The sequence below is a fragment of the Macaca mulatta genome, chromosome 17, assembly GCF_049350105.2.
Source record: "Macaca mulatta isolate MMU2019108-1 chromosome 17, T2T-MMU8v2.0, whole genome shotgun sequence".
Lineage (NCBI taxonomy): Eukaryota > Metazoa > Chordata > Mammalia > Primates > Cercopithecidae > Macaca > Macaca mulatta.
In genome coordinates this window covers 23,448,993-23,474,003 of record NC_133422.1, presented here as the reverse complement: position 1 = coordinate 23,474,003, position 25,011 = coordinate 23,448,993, and the positions used below count along the sequence as shown (strand labels likewise).

General features: G+C 42.2%; 2 long non-coding RNA genes across 2 annotated transcripts in view; one reads left to right on the top strand and one right to left on the bottom strand.

Annotated features, from left to right (window-relative positions):
- The window catches only part of LOC106994245 (uncharacterized), a 41,505-nt gene that overhangs the window by 3,901 nt on the left and 12,593 nt on the right, over positions 1–25,011 (bottom strand). Inside the window, exons 2-4 of the long non-coding RNA XR_013408048.1 lie at positions 6,392–6,571; positions 3,279–3,351; positions 2,057–2,194 (exon numbers count right to left, since the gene is read on the bottom strand). This is a non-coding gene — a long non-coding RNA (uncharacterized LOC106994245). The remainder of the gene's footprint in view (positions 1–2,056; positions 2,195–3,278; positions 3,352–6,391; positions 6,572–25,011) is intronic.
- The window catches only part of LOC144336355 (uncharacterized), a 41,937-nt gene continuing 17,408 nt past the window's right edge, over positions 483–25,011 (top strand). The window contains exons 1-2 of the long non-coding RNA XR_013408049.1: positions 483–2,539; positions 10,867–11,048. This is a non-coding gene — a long non-coding RNA (uncharacterized LOC144336355). The remainder of the gene's footprint in view (positions 2,540–10,866; positions 11,049–25,011) is intronic.

Here is a 25,011-nt window from a genome sequence, read left to right as displayed (position 1 = left end):
GTCCTATCCTTTGAGGACAGGATTCAAGACTATCGTTTCACTGATATATATCCCTAGGGCCTAGCCTAGTCTTGGTACGTAATAGGTGCTCAAAAGCATTGGTGGAATTCATTAATAGAATGAATGCATGGAATTCAGGCCAGTTGGATGTGCACTATCCTGATTCTATCATAGGAATGTAGACAGAGAAAGGAATTATTCTAAGCATGAATCTGAGTTTCCTCATCTGTCGGATGGAAATGCTAATATATTACCTTTCTAACAGGTGTATCCAAAGGAGTATCTGAGCAAATACATCTAATTATCACAGCGCTTGGCATATAGTAGATGCTCAATAATCAGTAGTGATTACTATGACAATATTTCTTTTTTTTTTTAAACTCTTTTTTTTCATTATGCTTTAAGTTCTGGGGTACATGTGCAGAATGCAGTTTTGTTACATAGTTATGCACATGCCATGATGGTTTGCTGCACCCATCAACCTGTCACCTACATTAGGTATTTCTCCTAATGTTATCCCTCCCCTAGCCCCCCATCCCCCAACAGGCCCCAGTGTGTGATGTTCCCCTCCCTATGTCCATGTGTTCTCATTGTTCAACTCCCACTTATGGGTAAGAACATGCGGTGTTTGTTTTTTTTTTGTTCTTGTGCTAGTTTGCTGAAAATGATGGTTTCCAGCTTCATCCATGTCCCTGAAAAGGACATGAACTCATCCTCCTTTATGGCTGCATGGTATTCCATGGTGTATCTGTGCCACATTTTCTTTATTCAGTCTATTATTGATGGACATTTGGGTTGGTTCCAAGTCTTTGCTATTGTGAATAGTGCTGCAATAAACATACGTGTGCATGTCTTTATAGTAGAATGATTTATAATCCTTTGAGTATATGCCCAGTAATGGGACTGCTGGGTCAAATGGCATTTCCAGTTCTAGATCCTTAAGGAATCGCCACACTGTCTTCCACAATGGTTGAACTACTTTACACTCCCACCCACAGTGTAAAAGCGTTCCTATTTCTCCACATCCTCTCCAGCATCTGTTGTGTACTGACTTTTTGAGGATCGCCATTCTAACTGACGTGAGATGGTATCTCACTGTGGTTTTGATTTGTATTTCTCTAATGACCAGTGATGATGAGCATTTTTTCATATGTCTGTTGGCTGCATAAATGTCTTTTTTTGAGAAGTGACTATAACAATATTTCACACAATACAACTCTTGTAGATGCTGGAGGTGCCATGCTCAGAGCACCTTTACCAGCCATGCACCCATCCTCCAGCTCTGGATACTGTCAACAGCTCACAGCTGCCCACTTTTCCAGAGAATGGCTCTCTACTGAAATAAGAGATGTGTTCACTAGGAGGTTATGGGTTCCTGTCCCCAGGGGGATAGCCCACAGCCAATGACTGATCCACACAGAAAGACAAAGGGTTGGCCAACCCCATAGCTCAAGGTGATCAGGCTGCAGCCAGTCTCCAGCTGAGCTCTCCTCTAGCTTTTCTCCCTGCCTATTATGCTCCTCTCACTCCCTTTCTCCTGAGAGCATGACCTCAGTAAATCACTTGACCAAGAGTCCTTGTCTTAGACTCTGCTTCTAGGGAACCTAACAAGACACTGTTACTTGGAGACAGCCGCCAACTTTTTGCCTGTGCAATAATGCCATTTTCTGGTTGTGATTCTGATATTCAGACCCCTGAGTGAGTCTCTGCCACGAAATGTTCTTAGCTAGAAGAAGAACATGGCCTTGCAACTGCAGCTGGCAGCTGGCACTTGGCTCATCCACAGCTAACCTCCTCAATCAGCGAGGCTGGTGTACTCATCTTCTTTGTGTTACATTTTGCCTAATTCTGCCTGCCCGAGTCAATTCAATCAGCCTAGCTTGTTCCATAAACCAAATAATCACAAGTTCAACCACCAAGGCTTGAATTTCAGGGAAAACATTCACTCACTCACTCATTCATTCATTCCTCCAACAGTTATGGAGTGTTGTCCACAAAGCCACGTACTGGAGATGTAGCTACTAACATAGATAAGACATGCCCTCTGGGAACTCACAGTCTGGAGGGAGAAATGGACAAATAAATAGGCAACTGCAAAGGCGTCTGTGATCCATTCTGTAATATGATGCTATGAGAACACAGAGGAGATGAGCCAGGATGGAGGTCAAATGGATTGGTCTTCATTGCGGTTGACCTAAACAGAAATAAATAGAATAGATATCCCTTAGCACACTGCAAACCAAAGTGGTTACGTCAAAGAAGAAGGTGTCACATGTACAAAGATGTGTAGTTTTAAGCACAAAGAATGGTTGCCTAGTGATGGACAGAATAAAGAGATATAAATGCAAAAGGACTCTGCCTTCTGTGTTATTACTGCTGTAGCTTTTCTCCCACTCACTCACTCACTTCCTGGGACTCAAAGAAAGTGCAGCTGAATTAGATGGTTTTTAGCTGGGGACTGGCTAGATCAGTGGAAATCACAACTGAGTTCTCCCACTGCCTTTCTATCCAACAGCACTGTGGATCACCCGCAGACAAGGTCAGGATGCAGTGGTCTCACTGCACGGCTGCCTTATTATTGCTTATTCCTCCTGTGCCATTCATCAATCTACTCTGGCAAGACATGCAGAGGTTATAGCCTAATTATGAGGTTAGGAATGTTAATTGTTCTATGTTGACATTAGTGTAGCTGGTGCTAATGGGAAACTAATTACAACTCTGTGCCTTTACGGCCATTTTCATTGCCCTCTTGTGGTTTTGTAGTTATTTGGCTATAGATGGTAATGACTTAATATGTGGCTGCTGTTATTGCTTTGACTGTACAATTGGGAGAGTAGGAAAAGAGGAGGTGTTTTGGAGAAGTCGGAGCCTTTTAAATACTTTTACTTTTCTTAAGGTTTTTTTTTTTTCTTTGCAAGGGGTTTCCTTGGGCAGTAAGAATGTGAAATTCTAAAAATACCAGTGTTTTGGTGTTTTGAGGACCCCAAGATCTTACTCATAAGTCAGCTGTTGTTGATCATGTGCTGGACTCTGAAAGATGAAGAGTGCTCCCGGTCTCTCTGAATGCCACCTCCCACCCACTTTCCTGAGCTGTAGGCCCAGAGGTCAATCTAGATCTCTCCATGTCACTTATTCTCCAGTGCCCCACGTCCAGTCACTCTCGAAGCCCATTGATTGTATCCTGAGCATCTCCCTTCTGTTGCCTCCTCTCTGGTGCTGATCACGGCTCTGCTTATCTATCTTTTCCTTGGACCACTGATTGGCAACCACCAACTTACCAGTCTCTGCACCTCTATTTTCAGACTCTATTTTTGGTTCCTAGTTTAAAATCCTCCAATGGCTCTTCTTTGACTACAAAATAAAATACAAACTCCTTTTCAAGACACTTCAAGAGCTAACCCTTGCCCACCTTTTTAACTTCTTCTTCCACATTTCCTTCTCGTTTCCAATAGCCCCATGTAGCACTCATTATTTGTTCTTCTCCAGGTACATCATGCTATCTCCTCCTGCCTCCATGCTGGCGCATATGCTGCCCTTCCTCCCTGGAATGCCCTCATCTTCCAGAGGCTGCTCCATTTGAGAGCCTTCCCTGATTCATCCAGGCAAATTAACAGATAATAACTGTTTTATCTACTAAATATTAAACTCTCTCAAGGCAGGGTCTATATTTGCCTTATTTACCACTGTGGTCACAAGCCTGTTATATCACCTGGCCTATGGAGAGTACACACTAAATATTCAACATAAGGAACTGAAAAAGTCTGTATTATGGTTTGGATATAGTTTATTTGTTCCCACCAAACTCATGTTGAACTTTGACCCCCATTGTGGTGGTGGTGGGAGGTGGGGCCTAATGGGAGGTGTTTGGGTCACAGGGGCAGATCCCTCATGAATGGCTTGTCATGGTTCTCACCAAGTGACTGAGTTCCTGCTCTGGGGAGGCTAGACTAGTTCTTGTGAGAGTGGATTTATTTCCAAAAGAGTGCGTTGGTATAAAACCCAGAGTCCCTTAGGTTTTGCCTCTCTTCACAAGTATTCGCTTCCCCTGTGACCTTCTCTGCCATGTTTTTCAACCCAGCACGTGGTTCTCACCAGATGCTGAGCAGATGTTGGCACCATGCTTCTCGTACTTCCCAGACTGCAGAGCTGTGAGCTAAATAAACCTCTTTTCTTTATAAATTACCTAGGCTCAGGTATTCTATTATAGCAGCATTGAACAGACTTAGGAAAGTCCTCAAGGCAAGACATACTTTTGATATCTACTTAGACACACAGATTAAAAGGTTACATAACCACATCTCTTTCTAGAGATAGGTTGCAAATGAATGTTTTCATGCATAACATTTCAAGTAATACATTGAAACCTCATCAATTCAGACTAATGGGAGCAGGAAAGAAAAAAGTTCTTTTAAATTTGTGGTATATTTCAATTTCAGGCTTTTTACCTCAGGCCAGTTTATTTCAATATCTACCAAGCACCTACCATGTGCTAGGTATGGTCCTGGACACAACACTGGCTATATGAACATAAATATGACACGGTTCCTGACTTGGAGATGCCTAAAGCCCTTTGATAAATGCCTTTCTGTAGACTTAATACACCTATATTCACTCTAAATATAACTTGTTTCTTTAAATCATATGGTCATCTCTGCCTGGTTTTGTCTGGAACTTTCCTTCCTGCCTTGCCTATTTGGCTAATTATTACTTGCCTTTCCCACATCAAAACCTTCTCTGGCTAAGACCACACCTCTCCTTCTCTTCCTCCTTTCCTTCCCCAGAATCATTCTCTCTGTTCCTCTTCTGTTTCCCCAAGGCCTTCCCTGTAGTCCTGTCCACTGCACCATCCTCACTCCTTTCCCGCTATTCTGTGTGTTCCTTCAGGGCAGTGACCATCATTTTATTCTGTCTTTCTAGCACAGTGGCTGACACATGGGAGATGCTTAATGATTTTTGATGTTGTTACAATGAATGAATAAATAAATGAAGCTAGAATTTTTAACTGGAGATCCTGCAAGCCTCTTTTTAATGAATTGTTTTGTAATTGGGAACACTCACTCTTAGAGACCTAGGTCCCCAAAGTTCCTCAGTTTTCTCCCCTAGTCAACTAAGTTAACATCTCTTAGAGTATCTTATTACCTCAGGATTTTATCAGATTCAGCCATAGGAAATTGCTATGTTTTGTGCATCAAAAACAGCTGAATATCAGCACATCATTCAGATGGTTCAAACTAATACTTAACAAATCTGCTCAATACTAATGGTGCCAAGGTAAACATCAAAGTGTCCATATTCAAATGTTCTAGGTTCCAAATGAGAAGACTAGTTTCCTTACCTCATTCTGGGTCTCCCTGGCTTATGTTTCCAAAGCTATTCAGAATGATCTGCTAAGCCTGTTGCTTCTTTCCGCTTTCCTGACTGGGTCCACAAATGCTTAAGAGAGCTGTGCAGAAATCATCCTTTTTAGAGTCACTTATGAAAGGTTAGCACTTACAGCCAGTTAGCAAAAGCCCAGTACAAAGCAAATGTATAATAATTGTCTTTGTATACCAAGTGGCACAATAACTGTTATTCATGCCATAGAGAGAATATCCAGTTGTTGGATGGAAGGGCTTGGGAGATGGTAGTTTGGTGAGGTCCCAATCTTTCTGGAAAGACAGTCACATTGCTTGTCCTTGGGACTTTAACTCTGCAGCCCTGCTCTTGTCCTATGTGGCCAACCTTCCCCACACCTCACCCCAGGACCAAGCTTTTGTGAGCTTCACAGCCTTTGCTCCATTTCCAAAGCAAGTGGTGCCACTGACTCTCAGCCTCTTGCCTCATTTCCTATGTCACTTTCACCTCTTAAATCTCACAACCAATATTTCTCCACAGGAATCACCCTAGACTTCTCTCCTTCATGGAGCCTGCATTTTCTCTGGTCACTCAAAATACCATTTCAGGATGTGTTGACAGATCACTTGGGACCCAACCCCCAGCACTACTTTTACTTGGCTGATGTTGTCCAGTGCCCCTCTCTGTTCTTTACCAGCCCCAGAGACAATGATTGACAGCTATCTGATCCAAAGGGGCAGGAAGAGGGATGAGAACATAGGCCTGCCTCCCAAAGGATCTTCCTTTTGCCATCGGTCAGGTTCAAATGTCATATAACATTGGTCAAAACTCAGCCTCCACTCACCTCCCTCCTCACACCCCATATTCCCCAGGCTGACCTGGAAAGGTGGAGGAAAAGAAGGCAGAAGGGAGAGGCGAAGCCCAAGCACCTGAGTATTTTTCTCAGGCAAGACTCAGGACTGCTCTGGACATTCAGAAGCTGAGTGTCCAAGTGTGCTGTGTAGTTCAAGGCCACCACCACTGCAGAGGCCAAGGACACCTTAGTAGGAACTCTAACCTGGCTCCCAGGGAGAGCTGCTTCCAGATTTGCCCTGTAGGCAAATTCACTCTTTTCACCCTCTAAACAAATAAGTCCTTGCTCCCATTTCCCATGATTTAGTCTTCAGTTTAAGTCTTTGGTCTCCTCTGGTCTATCAGCTCCCATTCTCTCCCATTCTTTTTCTTTATTCTGTGACATCTGTTGAATAAGGCACATAGGGTTTGTAGTCACTGTACTGTTCCTTGTGATTGTGAGGTAACAGGCTAATATTATCACTTTCTCAGAAAGTCTTCAAAATTATCATGTGGAGGTGATGCATTCATCTGCTGGGAGGTGTCTGTGTGGTCAGATAAGATGATGGCTACATTCCATTCCAATCCTGTCATTCAATCGTTCTCCCTTAGTGGGCAGCTCCAGGGAGCCACCAAGGGACGTGATAGTCCAAAGCATTCCGCTAAAACGGAATTCCAAACATGGTACCCACAACTTGGGTTTCTAATCTTCCATTTGTACATCTGCATGTAGTCTGTCTCTGATTTAGGGTTTAGGTTCCTCTGTATTTTTCTTTTTTTCTTCTCCTGCCCTTTGAGAGTTTAATAAAAGTCAGAGGCATCTTGTAAATTGTGTCTCAAGAATCATTATCAAAGACACCTCTTGCGCAATAATATATAGTACAAACACTAATGTGTGTGGCTTTATCAGCTAGATTGCATGAACGTAAAACAGCTCCCACACTTTTTAGCTGGAAAGGTATTTAACGTCTCCGTGCCTCAGTTTATTTGCCTGTAAAATAGGAATTATAATAGGATGTACCATAGTGTTCACCGTGAAGATTAAGTGACTTAATGTATACAAGCACTTACAACAGTCTTTGGCAAATAGATGACAACATATATATTATCCGTAATAATATGGTGGAAATATTTATTCTCTCTCTTGAGTGTTCCTCGGCAGTTTAGAACTCAGGGATCCCCTTGAAGATGCCCCCGGATCTCCCGAAGTCTCTGGGCTTCTGAGAATCGCTAGTTTAGCAGAAAGAGTCCCAGACAAGAGGTCAGAAGACCTGGGAATGTTCACAGCCCCACATACACCACTAAGAGCCGACCACGGGCCAATCCTCTTACTAGATTTTTCTGTCAGTTTACGAATTCTTCACCAGTTATGCAAGGTGGCTATCTTTTCCCCATTTCACAGACAAAATTAATTCAGAAGTGTCTAATGACGTAGTTAATGCTAGAAGCAGAAAACACGGGTCTGTCTGGAGCCACTATTAAGATCCCCCTTTAAAATCCCGCCACAAGACTCTGAGAGTCAATCTCTCTTATTTCTGTCGGCGTCAAACAGGAATATCACCACCCTGCCCACCTCGTAGGGTGAGATTCCAACTAGAAAGTGTTTATGCAAGTCCGCCGTGGGTCGCGAAACGGCTGCTGGCGTTGGAACAGAGATGCCAAACACAGTAAACGTCAAGGAGAAGCGAGGCAGCTGGAGCCGAGCCGAGCCGAGATTTGGGATCCCTCCTCCAGGCCCGAGGCCGAGGTCGGGCGCGCGGCTGAGTGGCAGGCGCATTAGCCAATAGAGCTGCAGGAGGTGGCGGGGGCGGGGCTGCCCTTTGGCCGCGCTCGGCCTTGTGGGAGAGCTAGCGGCCGCAGGCTTGTGTAGGCCGGTCTCGGCGCTGCGGATGGTCAACAGAGAGCCGCGGCCTGTGGGGCGTTGTCTAATCTCAGAGCGCTGAGGGCTGGCACCGGGAATCCTGGCGTTAGGCCAAGGGGCCTGGCGAAAGCCCGTTAACGAGAACTGCAGGCTGTTGGTGAAGTCACGACGTAGTGCCAGTGGCCTCGTCCCCCTCTAGGCGCAAGGGATCCTCACAGGCTGTGGAATCCGGGCGTCGGGACCCGCGGGGACCTGGGCCTTCTGCTTCCGCTCTCATTCCTGAATGTTAAAGGGGCAGGGCCGGACTGGGAACAAGGGAAGGCTGGAGAAATAGCAGGGCCGGATTTTCCTCCCGATAACAGACATTTGCAGGCCTCCTAGAAGGAAAAGTATAGAAACAGTGATATTGGGGAAAGAACGATGTGGCGGTTCCCATGTCTTGATGGGATCCCCTTTGCCCTTGAGCCACCGTCGTCTCTCACCTGCTTTATCGTCGTGATCTTCTGACTAGATTGCTGCCAAATGCTGCTGATCACCACATCCCCCAACTTAAATACCTTTCCATAGTTTCCCGTTGCCCTCAAGACAAAGGCCTGACACTGAACTGAACTCTCCAGGCAGTGGAGGTTCTGGCTTCCTGATGACGGTTCCAGCCCCATTTCTGACCACTTTCCACTCCCTTTCCCCCAGTCAGGGGTTTATGAGATTAATAAATGGATGAACAAGTTATTTCTAGAAATATCAGCAATATTATCAGAGTAAAAGGAACCATTATAATCTGACGATTAAAAGCTATTGTGCTCAGGTATCACTTCAGATGGGGAAGTCAACTGTCGTGGAATCCAGGGAACCTGAATTCTTACGTTTGCTTAGCTACTAGATTTTTCGCATAATCTGCCACATGTTGCATCCAGTCTCTGTTCCTTCATTTATAAAATAGGGCCAGTGAAGGAATGTTTTCTATACTCATATCTTTATAAGCTACTTCAAAGATAAATCCAACAGAACAGGGAGAAGCACTTTACACATTCAAAGTATTACTAATATATAATAAGATACACGCCATGTACACACCATGAATTACCTTTAAAATCCTTTTCTGGGACACATAGAACTTGCACTTTATATATCCTATAAGACAGTGGTTCCCAACCTTTTTGACACCAGGGACTGGTTTTGTGGAAGACAGTTTTTCCCACAGACCAGGGTGGAGGTGGGGAGAACGTTTTGGGGATGATTCAAGCACATTATATTTATTGTGCACTTTATTATTACATTGCAATATATAGTGAAATAATTATACAGTGCACCATAATGAAGAATCAGTGGGAGCCCTGAGCTTGTTTTCCTGCAGCTACACGGTCCCAACTTGGGGTGATGGGAGGCAGTGAGAGATCATCAGGCATTATATTCTCCTAAAGACCGCCCAACCTAGATCCCTGGCAGGTGCAGTTCACAACAGGGTTTGCACTCCTATGAGCGTCTAACGCTGCTGCTGATCTGTTGGGAGGCAGAGCTTAGGCGGCAATGCAAGCAACGGGGAGCGGCTGTAAATACAGATGAAGCTTCACTTGCTTGACTGCTGCTCACCTCCTGTTGTGCGGCTCAGTTCCTAATAGGCCATGGACTAGTACCCATAGGTGGCCTGAGGATTGGGATCCCCTGATATATGATACCCGAGGTTTATCTTTATATCAGGCATGCATTTAAAACACCCCATAGGTTTCTTTTCTTATGGCTGCATTTGAGGAGCAGCCTGGTTTATAAGCCTTGTCTACTTCTGCTCACCACCTGTCCTTAATAAAGGGAGCCACGGGGGCCTAGAGAGAAGATGTAGAAGAAGGTATCAGCCAAGGAACCCAGCTTGCATGAGGTAAAGATGGCTTTGACTTGAAACTTTAAGAATTAATGGCCACAGGCCGGGCGCGGTGGCTCAAGCCTGTAATCCCAGCACTTTGGGAGGCCGAGACAGGTGGATCACGAGGTCAGGAGATCGAGACCATCCTGGCTAACCCGGTGAAACCCCGTCTCTACTAATAATACAAAAATTAGCTGGGTGTGGTGGCACGTGCCTGTAATCCCAGCTACTCGGGAGGCTGAGGCAGGAGAATCGCTTGAACGTGGGAGTCAGAGGTTGCAGCGAGCCAAGATTGTGCCACGTACTCCAGCCTGGTGACAGAGCGAGACTGTCTAAAAAAAAAAAAAAAGAAAAGAAAAGGAAAGAAAAAAGAAAAGGCAAATCTGAAATGCCTTCTTTCATCTTACCCCTAAACCTAATACCTCCCCCAGAATCCCAACTTGAAGAGATTTCTCTGGAGACTGAGAGGTATTTTTACTTTATGAGGATTACCAGGGCAGTAAAAGCTCGGGCAGGACACATACATGTTATGAAGTCCATCTGTCTGTCTAAGAAGAGCTGCATTGAAACCACCTCAACTTGTGATTCCAGTTTCCTTTTGCATTATGGATATGCTGAAGAGCTGCCTCAAACTTAGAGATGATATGAACATGATGGCACTCTCTGGGAAAAGGCCTAGAAATTTAAAGTTTGATAATACGGTATTGTGTGTGTTACTCTGTAACTGACTTTTTTTTTCCCCACTTAATAATCTATGTGGATATCTTTCTAGGTTCATGCATATAGATCTAACTCATTCTTTTTTATAGCTGCATGATATTGCATGATAGATATTTCCCATGCTTTCTTCAGACATTTCTTATTGCTAGAAATGCAGATTGTTTCCTACCAGATTTTTTTTTAACTATGGGGTATCATGTTGTAATAAACACGCTTGGACATATTATACTATGTACTAGGTCATGCTTTTCTTTTCTCTTAGGATGGAATCACCAAAAAGTGTAATCATTAGGTCACTAGGTGTGTACATTGGTAATTTTAGAAAATATTGCCAGAGAGATTGAAACAATTCACTACTGCTTTCCTCCAGCTTCTCCTGGGCATGCCACATACACTGTGGGAAGGCGGAAGGCTGACCTAGAACACCTTCAAGTGGATGCTACAGTGAGTATGACAAGACTATGATTCCTGGTTTCTGAAGTGTTTTGGATTTTATGGGTCAGCTAAAACCTCATTTAATAACATGCTGTCTGCCCTTTGCTTAACATAACTGTATCCATGATGTGGCTGAATTAACCACCTACCACTGCACAGCCATAAGTATCAATCCACCCTTTTTCCCTAGTTCTAATTTTGTATGATAACCTGCTTGAGGGAGAGAGGGAGTGGGCGGGAGTAGACGCTGAAAAACTGCAGGGGTAGGAAAAGGAACTGTGGGAGGGGAATTCATGTACACTGAACCCAAAGACCCTAGGAGGGATGACAGGCAGCAGGATAGAATCTATTTCCTTATTTTCATGTTCTCTCTCTGCTCAGAGACAATTTCAGCATAATAGCTGTTGACTTCTGTAACACCCTTCTGTAATCTTTTGCGAATCCAATAGACTCTGTGTTGTCACGCTTCATCAGCTGTGTTATAATTCCCAATAACTAGCACACAACTGATGTCCTATCCCTGAAAAGCTGGCCCAAAATAAATGGCTTCTGGGGGCTTAATGATAAATCAGAGGCGTTCTGAATGGATTCTGAAAGTATTCTAAGTCAGGACAAATCCTCGCTGGAATCCAATTTGGCTGTTTCATTACCAGTTCTATCTCCCGCATGCAAAAAGATGATAAACAACATTGTAAAGATGTAGATGAGATTGGCTTTTGTGACCTAATGTTTCTGGTGAAGAGAGAAGTACACGTTGTTAAAACAGGAAAAATGCACAAAACCCACTGGCAACAGAATATTATAGCCTTCATTTTTGAACAGGAATCCTTTGTGATTTTATTACCTCGGAAACAAAGACCTAGCTGCTTTTGCATTTTGTAGTGGTTTAATTAACCTTTAAGTGTGCACAGAGAGCTGATACACCTACTCTACAAAGTAAAAGTCACATGAGAAAAAAGTATTAAGTTGCCAGATATTTCTTACTGACCCAGACCAAGATTCTGTAGGGGTATGTATCATAGTAGTGAGAGCACAGTTTCCAGGATCAGGCTCTGCAGGATTCCAGCAAGTGAGTTAACCTCTCTGTGCCTCAGTTTCTTCATTGGGAAAACAGACTAATAGTAATTTGGACGTTATTTTTTTTTAAGTGGCACTAAGAGCAACCAACAGATAACAAAATGAGAGAGGGTGTATGGACAAAGAGGGAAAGATTAAGAAATAAATCTACCCATAGCGAGCATTAAGAACTGTTAGGATTTGGATATCATTTTAGTGGAATGAATGTCTATGTGGGATGCTGGAATTTACAGAATAGTGTAGTCTTTCTATTTATGGTTTTTGGAGTTGGACAGACCTTGGTTCGAATCCTTCCTCTGCCATTTAGTAGCTGTGTGGCCTCAGTTTCTTCATTTACCTTATGATAATGAAATGGAGGACTGTATGTCACACAGTACATACCCAGTACATTGCAAGGGTGCAAGGCATGGCAGTTATGACTATTATTGCGTTTAAACTGTTTTGACTGCTATATATTGACCCCTGTATCAGTTTCCTATTGCTTGTGTAACAAATTGCCACAATCTTAATGCCTTCGAACAACAGAAATGTATTCTTTCACAATTACAGAGGCCAGAAATGTGAAATCAAAGTGTCAGTAGAGCCACACTACTTGCAGAGGCTCTGGGGGAGAATCAGTCCCTTGTCTCTCCTAGCTTCTGCTGGAAGCATTCCTTCCTGTTCTTTGGCCTGAGGCTGCATCACTCCAATCTCTGTTTTTGCCTTCACATTGCTGTCTCCTTTGTGTGTTTAATTACCCTCTGCTATTCTTTCATAAGGACACTTTTGATAGCATTTAGGGCCCACCCAGATAATTCAAGATGTTCTTCTCATCTCAAGATCCTTAATTTAGATGTATCTGTGAAAACTTTACCATATTAAAGAATATTCACAGACTGAGGATTAGGGCCTGATATCTTTGGAGGCACCACTCAGCCAACTTCAACCCCTGCCAATGCGTCAGACTACGTGTCAGGCATGTCCAGGGATACCTCTCATTCCTAGTTGAGGAAGGGAAGAAACTGAAAGGAAAGCAACCATGATTTTATTTAACCAGAATGCTAAGAGTAAAAGACAATATTTGTCAGTAGAAAACAAAGTAATGATTTGTTTCTGTGCTACTGGATCATCATCTCACACATCAGCAATGACCCTACATAGGTGATAATAGCATAGAGGTGGAGACCTTGGATTCTGGACCTAGATGGCCTGGGTCAACAAACCAGGTATGCCTTATATTAGGTGTAACTTTAGAAATGCTTGATTTCTCTGTGCCTCAGTTTTTTTAATCTGTAAAATGAGTTAGCACCTATTCCAATGGGTGGCTACGAGGACTAAATGGGGCCTAGTTCACAGTAAACACTATGTGAGTGTTAGCTGTTATCATATTTTTCTGTGCATACAGGTGGACAAAAGTCTGGGGACCAGGTTAAGTACTTACTACATTTCTGAAATAGAAATCTCCACTATCTGCTTTCATGCTTTTAATTTCATTAATTACTTCTAAGGGCATCATGCAGACAACATTCTGCTTAATTAAGAATCATGGTGGCTGGGAGCAGTGGCTCATGCCTGTAATCCCAGCACTTTGGGAGACCAAGGTACATGAGGAGGTCAGGAGTTCGAGACCAGCCTGGCCAACATGGTGAAACTCAATCTCTACTAAAAACACAAAAATTAGCCAGGCATGGTGGCGGGCGCCTGTAATCTCAGCTACTCAGGAGGCTGAGGCGGGAGAATCACTTGAACCCAGGAGGCAGAGGTTGCAGTGAGCCCAGATGTACTCCAGCTTAGGTCACAGAGCAAGGCTCTGTCTCAAAAAAAACAAAAAACAAAAAACAAAAAAAAACATGGTAATGTGATATCCGTTAGTTGAGATTTCCTGTGTAATTATGCACACTAAGAGCGTGTACTACATGGGTAGTATATGAAAGGGCAGATACAACTTTGTAGGGACTGAAACTTATATAACATGGGGGCCCTCTTGATGAAAAGGAATACAAAATCACAAATACAAAATTAGGTAGAAAAGTGAATATTAGCTGGGCACAGTGGCTCAGGGCTATAGTCTCAGCTACTCAGGAGGCTGAAACAGGAGGATTAATTGAACCCAGGAGTTCGAGTCCAGCCTGGGCAACATATCAAGACCTCATCTCTTAAAGACAAACAAAAAAAGTGAACATTTACTTAGAATGAGAAGTGAGAGCAAAACAAATCATTTGTTCAATGATTTGAAAGGCAAAAGGTCATGAAAGGCAAATGAAATGGAGATTCCAGGGACTGGCCTATGCATATGTCCATGGTGTAGGTGGTTAAGAGCAGCAGCTCCAGAGTGGTCTTGATGCGGTGGAAGACCTGATTCGTAGCTCTCTTCCAGACCAAAGTCAATAAAGTTAAATCCATTCATCAATAAAGGAGATTTATTACATGTAAACTGCAGCAATTTCATTTGTTTTCCTTTTTTTAAGACTTCATAGATAAAAATATTTACAGATCTGTCTGATCCTACATTCTAATTTGGGATCAGGAAAATACAGTTGTGTGTCTCCTCTTAATCGTAACCTTCATCTAGAAAAGGATTCTTCTTCAGATCTTAGGTCTTACCTAGTTGGGGAAGGGAGCCTAAAATGTGGGCCTGGGGTATCAGGTCAAGATTACAGTGCCTTTACTGTACAGCACACTTTGTTTTGATCTTCTTATCCTTCTCTCCCATCTCTGTCATGTGTGTGAGTTTTCAGATGTTGTATGGCTGGCAGAGTAAATATGTGTGTAAGAAGATGTGTGGAGAGTCCTGACCCTGTGGGCTTCTCACGGTTGTCTGGGCAGTTTGGAAGAGCTAAAGCTATTCTTTCGAGAAAGCGTTGTTCCGCACAAGGACAGGGAAGGGTACAAAGCCTATCGGTATCTTCCTCCTGTTTCTTTTTCTCACTGTCTTCCTCCCTTGTCCTTCTCTCCCTGTATTGGAAGCCAACACAAATACTCACTAATTGAGATCTCTGAAAGATCCAAAAACATGAATAGCTAAGGGTGGTAGAGTTTTGGCTACCGTAACAGGAAATGGGAAGTTCAGTGTTGGAGGCTGTGGGATGGTCAGCTTCCGGGCACTTGCAAAATGACTCAGGCCATGCCTGCCCACTCAGCTTACTCACAAGGCCACTACTGCTCTTGGCAATGAGCTGACCCCTGTATTGCACGGTGCAGCTGGCCAGCTCTGCCAGGCCCAGTGAGAGTGACATGCCCACGCCAGCCTGTTCACACCTCCTCCTCAGCCAGAAACTGTGGTGCATAGAAGAGTGTTGTGTATCCCAGTGCAGGACATCACAGAACTAGTACTTCCTGAATCCCAGGGTTCATCTAAACGGATCAGGGAGGTGGAGAAAAGTAGGAACAAAACTGACATCAGTCCCATGATGGCAGATGAGACCTGATTCTGCTGAGTGACTCAGAGTTTCATCTTGTTAACAAATATATGTAGCAGCCATTTATTCAAGTATTCATTCAACGAACTATTCTTAACATATGCCAGGCACTTTGCCGGTACAAAAGATATAAAGTTCACATGTGTATTTATAAAACATATGAATATATCAGAAATAATACAGTATAATGTGATAAATTCTGTAATGAAAGATAAAACTTTAGTAAGCCAAAAATGGCAAAGATTAATTATATGTATCTGTATGTGTATGTGGGTTCTCATTCAAACCAGGGAAATGTGATTTTTTGTTTCTTAAGGACCTAAGTGTCTCCTGCCAGTACAGCCCCTTCCCCAGTAAGAACCAGCTTTCCCCTCCCACCTTGCCGTCAGGGTCACCTTCTTCTAGTATATTTTGAGTGAAATACATCTGCTCCTGAGGCGAGGTGGCCTGTGCTCCAGCCTTCTCTCCACGACCGCCTCTTCTTAGTGACTACTCACAGCTCCTGTGGTTACTGTCCTATTTCTCCTTCCCCTCACCAGACAGCATCTCACATCTGTTCTTCCCCAAAGATTCCCTCACATAAAACTGCCATATGTAAAGACTTGGGGGAGGGCTGGGGTTATGGAATGGGTCACAAGATGATGCAGAAGGAAAACTATTTCAAATAAAAAATCAAATGCCACTGTTCTTTAAAATGCCATAGCTATCCTCACCCCAATAAATATCTCACGGTCCTTCTTGAGCCCCTCACCTGCCACATGCACATGACTCTCGTGTCTCTCACCAGAGACCCCTGTTTGTTCCCAGCGATGCAGCCCCTGTGGTGTCTCTTTGTTTCCCTGAAGAAAACTCAAACTTCCCATTACTTCGTTCAGCAAAAGTTCAATGATTCTGTGTCCCAGCCTCTCCGGGTCAGGCTCAGACCTCGTGTGCATAAATCATGGCCACACTTTGATGTCTTTTCCTTTGAGAAGCTTCTCCCCTAGATGCAGAACAGCAGTGTTCCTTTTGTTGTTGATGATGTTAAAGCATTTTGTTTTCGTTTTTGTACACATGAGAGGTGGAATGAAATTAGTCCCGTAGACCCGAGTCTCCTATGGAGTCCCCCATAACCAAGGAGGTGTGGGGAATGATACGGAGCCCAGGGAAGGCAGGGTCCAGAGACAGATGACTACTTGGGTTGAAGTTCTGCCTGTGAGGCAGGGAATGTGTTCTGATAGTCTTCTTGAATCCTACCACTCTTAAGTAACATGGATTTGATGTTTTCTTTTTTACTTCAAACTTGTGATTCTAAGCCATGAAAGGATCCAATGGCTACTGTGACACGGCAGTCTCCCAGTGTGATGTGGATGGCAGATGCTTAGGTACATCCCACCTCCTCACCCACATGGCTTCATCTGTTTGCCAACTCAGCATGGCCAAGTAACCTGGTCACAGTGCTTCAGATAATTCAGAGTGAGAATAAGCCAAAAGGGAAAAAAAGCAAAGAAAAACTTTCTTTTGTGTGAATGACCTAGGAAATGTCGGGACAAAATTTTTTTTTTTTTTTAACTTAGATCATCCATAACTTGAACTTGGGTCTTCTTTGAATGGTTTCTAGGGAATTTTTTTCCTCCTGTTTTGAGAGATCATTCTAGCCCATTTGAAGGGCTGTGATTTCAGCACCAGCTGAGTTCCCTATCTTGGTTAGGTGTCCACTCTTTCCTTTATGGTTGACAATTTTCCCCTTCCCCAGCACTTGGCAGGAAGGGGCTCTCCTCTGAGGCCACTGTCACGTCCAGGCACGTTAGCTCCCTGGCTGCCTGCCTGGCAGACATTACTGCCACTCAGGGCCAGGGGGACACTGGGTTGAGCAGGCAAGAATGCTGGTGGTGGTTGCATCTGGGCTGCAGTTCACCATCTGGGACAGAACAGTGAGATGGAGCAGCCGTGAGCAGATGGAGGGTACACATCCATGGAGACTCAGTATGTGTCAAATACAGCCTCATAAGGAAAGGGCACAGGGAGATACTGAAAGTAAAAAAGTTGTTGCTTACAAGCTTTAAGAATCCAGAGGGAGTTCTACCATGGAGAAATGAATGCAAAGAAAGAAGCCTAAACGGAAAGAGGCAATGAATCCAAAGCTCTGAGACCAATAGGCAGCGAACAACTTGCAACTCAAAGCCACCAGCCTTGCCTTCCAGCCCTCCCTGATCACCCCTTTTCCTGAACACATATCACATTTTCCATTTTTGTCACTTGTCTTGGCATTTACATCATACCCTGTCTGACATTGTTTCCCAACTCTTGTCTCATGTGTATCCATTATGTCTTCACAGCTTAAAAATGAACTCCTGGAGGGTGAGACCATGCATGACAACTGGCAGAAGGTATGGAGAAAACCAGTTTTTAAAACTCGTATACTTACTATAAGAGAAATGATACAATTTAGCCATTGCGTTGTACGTTGAACTAAATTGAGTAATAATTATTATAAAAAGCAAATTGGCCAGCCAACAGACACGTGAAAAAATGCTCATCATCACTCGCCATCAGAGAAATGCAAATCAAAACCACAATGAGATACCATCTCACACCAGTTAGAATGGCAATCATTAAAAAATCAGGAAACAACAGGTGCTGGAGAGGATGTGGAAAAACAGGAACACTTTTACACTGTTGGTGGGACTGTAAACTAGTTCAACCATTGTGGAAAACAGTGTGGCGATTCCTCAAGGATCTAGAACTAGAAATACCATTTGACCCAGCCATCCCATTACTGGGTATATACCCAAAGGATTATAAGTCATGCTGCTATAAAGACACATGCACACATATGTTTACCGCGGCACTATTCACAATAGCAAAGACTTGGAATCAACCCAAATGTCCATCAGTGACAGACTGGATTAAGAAAATGTGGCACATATACACCATGGAATACTATGCAACCATAAAAAAGGATGAGTTCGTGTCCTTTGCGGGGACATGGATGCAGCTGGAAACCATCATTCTTAGCAAACTATCACAAGAACAGAAAACCAAATGCCGCAAGTTCTCACTCATAGGTGGGAATTGAACAATGAGATCACTTGGACACAGGAAGATGAACATCACACACTGGGTCCTATTGTGGGGAGGGGGGAGGGGGGAGGGACAGCATTAGGAGATATACTTAATGTAAATGACAAGTTAATGGGTGCAGCACACCAACATGGCACGTGTATACATATGTAACAAACCTGCACGTTGTGCACATGTACCCTAGAACTTAAAGTATAATAAAAAATAAATAAATAAATAATTTTGCTAAAAGAAAAAAAAATAAGTGGGAGCTGAACAATGAGAACACATGGACACAGGGAGGGGAACATCACATACCGGGGACTGTCAGTGGGTAGGGGGCAAGGGAAGGGAGAGCATTAGGACAAATACCTGATGCATTTGGGGCTTAAAACCTATATGATGGGTTGATGGGTGCAGCAAACCACCATGGCACATGTATACGTATGTGATAAACCTGCACTTTCTGCACATGTATCCCAGAACTTAAAGTAAAATAAAAATAAAAAGTAAAAATAAAATAAAATAAAATAAAATATTGTAAAAATGTAAAAAAAAAAAATTAAAAATGATAAAAAGCAAATTGGCACTATAAAAAACTATTCTCCACCTAATTTTTTGGTCCAAAATTATTTTTAAGGTTTTTATAGGAAAAAGTTTTAAACATAAGCTAAAGCAGAGGGAACAGTATAACTAGCCCCTATATAAGCATCACCTACAGTCCAGAAATTTTAATTGAATTTTTCACCACTCTTGCTTCATTCATCCCCTTCTTAACCCAGAGTCATTAAAAAAAAAAAAACTTCGATTATAAAACCCAGATATGTTATTTACCCCTGTATACTTCAGCATGCATCTTTTAAAAATGTGGACATTTTCTTTAATAATCATAATGCTTTCATCCACTTAATGAGCATCAACTTAATATTAACAGTAGTTCCTGGATATTATCTGAACTTGCCAATTGTTTAGAACATCATTGAAAAGAAGGCCTGTTACTCAGCCCTGTCACAAGGAGCCATGCGGGAACTGACCTTGATTATACCTAAGGCCAATTCTTACTTGGTAGTAGTAGCAGAATCTGAGATTCATAATCACAAGCCCTTAGCTTCCTACTCTCTGGCTAGGCCATAGGACTGGCCTGGAGTCCAGCTTTCTGGAGAGAGGCTGCCAGGTTTCAGATAGCTGATGGTGTTTAGAGGTAGGGGTGTGTGTGTGTGTGTGCACCTAACCCAGGAGCCATCTTTGGGGTATTAAGGTAGGAATAGATTTCAGGAATGAGGGATGGAATTCAGGTGTCTGTGAATTTAGACAGGAAAAAAAGATACCTCTGACGTTTTTACTAACCTCTAATGGAAATTTTAAATCTCTTTCAACTATGATGATAGGCGGCAAACTGCAGAAGTAGTTGCAGTATCTGTGACTGTCACCAATAGAAGGAAAAGTATTTTAATATCACATCACATTATTGCAGGTATTGTCAAATATTGTGAATACTTATCATTACTTTGAAATTATGTTGATTCTTTTCTCACCTCTAGATCTGGTTGTGGAACATGTCAGTAAAGAAACACACATATTATTAGATCACAAACTTGTTTTTGTTTCTACAGTTTGTATAACTGTATTTCAATATGCTTTGTTTCCTTTGTAATTCCATGTATTTTATTTTACACATTTTAAAACAATATTCTGAAAAGGAGTCTGTAAGCCTTTACCAGATGGCCCAGGAAATTCACAGCACAAAAGGCAAAGAACCGCTGGGATGGAGCCAGCCTGTGTGGAGATGCCCAGAAAACATCTTCAAGGATTGTTCCTTGATTAATTCATCAATTTCTTGAATATAATAACCAGGGGTGAGAAATTGGCCCCTATAAGGAGTCTCGGAAGTTGCAAGAGCCATGTGACAGCCTGTCTCCAAAATGACATTGCTCCTTGTGTTGGCATATGAGTCACAGACTTTGGCCAGCTCTTCTGAAAAGATGCTCGAAGTACTCCAGAGTACTATAAATATCCAAGGTATTAATAGAATTCCTCCCACCTCAAGGCTGCAGTTCCTCCCACTGCCTTCCTGCTGCATATTGGGCACATGTGGGGAGGACAGTTGGAGAAGCTCAGCTCACAGGCAGAAGCCTATCGTTCTGTAGCCATGACACTAACTTGCCGTCCTGAGCATGGGGAGAGGGAGGGAAAGCAATTTGTCTAAACTCCCTTTTCTGGAAAATGAAAGTGATGCTACTTGCCACCTACCTCACAGAGTTTGAAGTCAATCAGCACAGTTTATACGCACAATCCTATGAATATCACATTGTCATATCATGAAAAAGTTACCAAGCTCTTCTAAACGCAGGGAGTAAAATTGACCAGCTGTTGCCAGAATCACATAGCCCCCATTCTTTACCTGATAATTCATCAATCTTATTTGCTTCTCACAGTCTAATGACTACCAGCATTATGCAATGAACTGCATATAATTGCTTATACAGTATATAATTGGCTTATATGGTAACATGTCTTTAAGTTTTCTAATCAAGATAAAAGATCTTTTACAGTTATTTTTGCTTCCTACGGCCACAGCAATTTATCAGCCCTTGAATTTCACATTCACATTTGATGTGGCTTTTGGCAGGGGTATGTTAATAACAATCAAACACTAAAAACAGACTGGTAACTGTTCACATTAGCCCTAAACTGAAGATGATCCAAATGTCCACCAACAGTAGAATGAATGAAATAATTTATGATACATCCCCACAAGGGCATACTATACAGCATGAGAATAAATGAACTATTGCTACTGGCAAGACCATGTATCAGTCTCACAAATATAAGGTTGAGGAAAAGAAGCCAGACAGGAAAGAGAACCCACTAAATTATTCTGTTTATGTAGAGTTCACAAACAGGCAAAATGAGCCTGGGGTGTTAGCAGTTAAAAGCAGAGGTTACCTGTGGAGAGGGAGCAGTGGCTGGAAGAAGATATGAGAGGGTTTCTGGATGTTATTAATAATTCTGTTTTTTGACTTGGGTGCTGGTTACTTGGATACAGTCATTTTGTAAAACTTTATTGAGCTGTACACTTAAAATTTGTGCACTTTTCTGTGTGTATGTTAAACTTCAAAACAAAGATTTAAAATTTTTAACGAAGAGAAAAGAACACGGTACAAAAAATTGTTTTTAAACACACTCTTCTCCAGTGTATATAGCTTCTTGGAGAACTGGTGATGTTTGAAAACAATGTTAAGAAATCTGGAATTCTTGGCCAGTGCAATGGCTCATGCCTCTAATCCCAGCACTTTGGGAGTCTGAGGCAGGCGGATCACTTGAGGTCAGGAGTTCAAGACCAGCCTGGCCAACATGATGAAACCCCTTCTCTACAAAAATTAGCTGGATATGGCGGCAGGTGCCTGTAATCCCAACTACTAGGGAGGCTGAGGCAGGAGAATCACTTGAACCTGGGAGGCGGAGGTTGCAGTGAGCTGAGACTGTGCCACTGCACTCCAGCCGGGGTGACAGAGTAAGACCGTGTCTAAAAAAAAAAAAAAAAAAATCTGAAATTCTTAATTGGGATTTCTGGTAATACGAAAGTCACTAGAAAATAACCTGCCCTGCCTCCTTTCCCTCCTTGGATTATAAACCTCTTGATTGACATATTTGTTAACCTTAGGGGGCAGATGTCATAAAACCAACCAGGATCTGTTCTAATGACTTGTAAAAGTGGCCTTAAATAAAGGGAGCTATGATGAGGGCTGCCCTACTGAGAGCTTCGCCCAGGGGGCTGGGTGATGATGTGGGTTTTGTTGTGACAAGGGCACCCAGCTAAGTCAGGGCAGTCGGGACTGAGACTCGCTCTTGTTCGGCCCCTGCGATGTGTGCAGCATGGGGCTGGGTCAGCGAGATGAAAGGGAACCTTCTTCTAATTGGTCAGCAGCGAGGGCCTTTTTCCCTAATTGGTAGGCCCAAAGTGGGTAGGCCCATTTTCTAAGCAGGGCTGCTGTGTCTCCCACAGGGCCCTCCTGTTTTCGTCACTTCCACTGCTGGACCCGTGTTGGCCTGGAGCAGTGTCCCTGGCTCCTCCAATTGCCTGCCTTCTATTTTCCTGCTTTTACATAGGAGGCCTCTAGGAACTACCTTCTTTTTTGTACTTCTCCCTTCACTCACACAACACACTCCAGAGCACAGCATAACCATAGGTTGTTTTTTTTTGCGTTGTTGGGATACAGTGCAGGAGCCTTGTTTAGGAGTCATTGAAACTCAGTTCCTATCCCAGTGCATGGTGTTTAGGAGTTTAATAAATATTTTTTCAATGAAGGAACTGCAGATTCTTCATACCTTTTTTGGCCTCTTGGGGTATTTGTTCTGAGTATCAGTGTGGTATAGTGGAAAGGGGGGCTATCAGAATCAGAGCCCGTGCCAGAATCCAGCATGTTGCTCTTTACGCCCTGGGCAAATTACTTTCTTCCTATTTCAGTTCCTCATCTGAAAAATGGGGATGATACATCTTCTTTGCAAGGGGCTGGGAAGGATTACATAAGCAAAATGTATGTCGTTCCTTGAACAATGTTTGCACATTGCACTGCATGTTCTTCATTTACTCACTCATTCAATAAACATTCTATAAACTTGAATCAATGCCAGAAACCAGCCTGGCTGCAGTGATGCATAGAACAGGGTTCCCACTCTCATTGAGTGCAGAATCCTGTAGGGGATATATTTGTGATCATTAAATGCAAATAAAAAGTTCTTGTAGGTCTTGTAATAGAAATACTTGCAGGGTTATATATCTGTCTATCCATCATTTAGCTTTCTAAGCATCCATTCTTCTATCTATATATGTACATAATTATTCTATCAGTATCTCATATGGTTTAGATCTGTGTTCCCACCCAAATCTCATGTTCAGTTGTTATCCCCAGTGTTGGAGGTGAGGCCTGGTGAGAGGTGATTGGATCGTTGGGGCGGTTTCTCATGAATGATTTAGTACCATCCTCTTGGTACTGTTCTTGTGGTAATGAGTGAGTGAGTTCTTGCATGATCTGGTTGTTTCAAAGTGTGTATCACCTCCCCTCTCTCTTGCTTCTACTCCCACCATGTGAGACGCCTCATTCCCTCTTTGCCTTCCGCCATGATTGTAAGTTTCCTGAGGCCTCTCCAAAAGCAGAAGTTGCTATGCTTCCCTGTACAGCTTGAAGAACCACGAGCCAATTAAACCTCTTTTCTTTATAAATTACCCAGTCTCAGATATTTCTTTATAGCAATGCAAGAAAAGACTAATACAGTATCTGTGTATAATAATAATAAGTGCTATATGTGTGTCTATTGTTATTATTATTATTATAATTCTGTACATAGAAAGATGACTGCTATAAAAATATCTCTATAGATGTTTATATTATGATTATTTCTGGAGCATAGGATTTGGGGTGGATTTTTGTTATTTTTTTCTTTAATATTTTCTATATTGTTTGAATTCTCTATCAACAGGTATCATTTTCAAAAAGCATTGAAATATTAGAAGAGAGAAAATATAAAAATTTTGAAAACCTAATCAAAATGAAAAAATATTAAATGCCAAAATTGACATAAAGAATAGGACACTTGACTAAACCAACAGATTTTAGAGATTAAATGCAATCAATGATCTGTCTTCTCAAAAAAATGTAGGCCCAAATGGTTTTACAGGTGCATTCTATCAAACTCTTGAGGAACAACAAATTCTCATCTGTATTCTGTTATTCCAAAACAGATATGGCAAAAGCTGGCTGAGTTCATTTTATGATATTGGTGCAATCAGATGGACATTTTACAACGATGGTGTTTTACAAAGAAAGAAAGAAAATTATAGCTCCATTTATCTTACTCAAGTAGATGAAAAATATCTTTTAAAATATTAGCTAATTGAATCCAATAGTATGTTTTAAAATAATACAGCTTGATTAATAAATGATTCCTTATTAGGGATTCTGCCAACAAAATTAAGAACATTAGTAAATTAAATTTTTTAAATCTCACAATAATTTCAATTGATGCAGAAAAAGTACTTGATAAATTCTTTGCTTATTTATGATAAAAGCTCTTAGCAAAGAGTAGAAAAGGATTTCTTTAATTCCCCTAAGTGGATTTTGGTTATATTCCAAAACCTCCACAAACATTATAGTTAATGGAGAAAATTTAAGTGCATTCCTGTTAAGACAAGCATTCTCACTGTGATAAGCCACTATATAACACAACCAATACGACACTGTTGGAAATCCTAACCCACATTGAAGGAAAGAAGGATAAAAATGGTGATTGGAAAGGAAGAAATTAACTGTCAGTGTTTGCAGATGATATATCCATCTATTCAGAATAAACAATAGGATCAACAGCTAAACAGTAAAAACTTGGTGGACATGTGATCAAACTATAAGAGCATTTCCAACAGCAAGCAACTATAAAATGTTATTTTTTTAAAAGCA